The 917-nt window shown below is 45.3% G+C and overlaps 1 pseudogene; it reads left to right on the top strand.

The window, feature by feature from the left end:
- LOC104791910 overlaps positions 1–917 on the top strand; it is a 5,352-nt pseudogene that overhangs the window by 2,193 nt on the left and 2,242 nt on the right.

Below are 917 nucleotides of genomic sequence, written 5' to 3'. Positions count from 1 at the left end.
GAAGAAGAAACTGAGGAGGCCGAGGAAAGTGGACCTACTACTTCATTCATTGTTGTTCCGGAGGTTGTTCCTCGTAAGCCTACCTTCCCAGAGAGCAGCCGAGCTATGATGGACGTTCTTGTGTCCCTTATCTACAGAAATGGAGATGAGCGGACCAAAGCGCGTGCAATGCTATGTGATATCAATCACCATGCTTTAATGGACAACTTTGTGACTGCTAGAGACCTGTTGCTGATGAGTCATCTGCAAGACAACGTTCAGCACATGGACATCTCAACACAGATTCTCTTTAACAGGACCATGGCGCAGCTTGGTCTTTGCGCCTTCCGGGTTGGAATGATCACTGAGTCCCATAGCTGCCTCTCTGAGCTGTACTCTGGTCAAAGAGTGAGGGAGTTGCTTGCCCAAGGTGTCTCGCAAAGCCGATACCATGAGAAAACCCCAGAGCAGGTAATTATTTATTTTCTGATTTCGATCTTCTCATACAAATAGAATGTGAAAATAAATTGTTTAGAGCATATAGTTTTCACTGAAACATGATTACAAGCACCGTTGCATTTTGGGGTTGTTCAATCCATTTTCTCCTTTTTAGCTTGGATTCTTGGTCATGTTGTTGTTTCGTTCAGTGTATATATATTTGATATTAAAATTTCTTGGTTTTACCAGGAAAGGATGGAGAGGAGAAGACAAATGCCGTACCATATGCACATTAACCTCGAGCTCCTGGAGGCAGTTCATCTCATCTGTGCCATGCTACTTGAAGTTCCAAACATGGCTGCAAACTCGCACGATGCCAAACGCAGAGTGATTAGCAAGAATTTCCGCCGGCTGCTCGAGATCAGTGAAAGGCAAGCATTCACTGCACCACCTGAGAATGTACGTGACCACGTCATGGCAGCCACCAGAGCTCTGACCAA

The sequence above is a fragment of the Camelina sativa genome, chromosome 6 (genome assembly GCF_000633955.1).
Source record: "Camelina sativa cultivar DH55 chromosome 6, Cs, whole genome shotgun sequence".
NCBI classification, from domain to species: Eukaryota; Viridiplantae; Streptophyta; class Magnoliopsida; order Brassicales; family Brassicaceae; genus Camelina; species Camelina sativa.
Note: the sequence above shows the minus strand (reverse complement) of the source record. Positions and strands in the feature narration are given on the sequence as shown.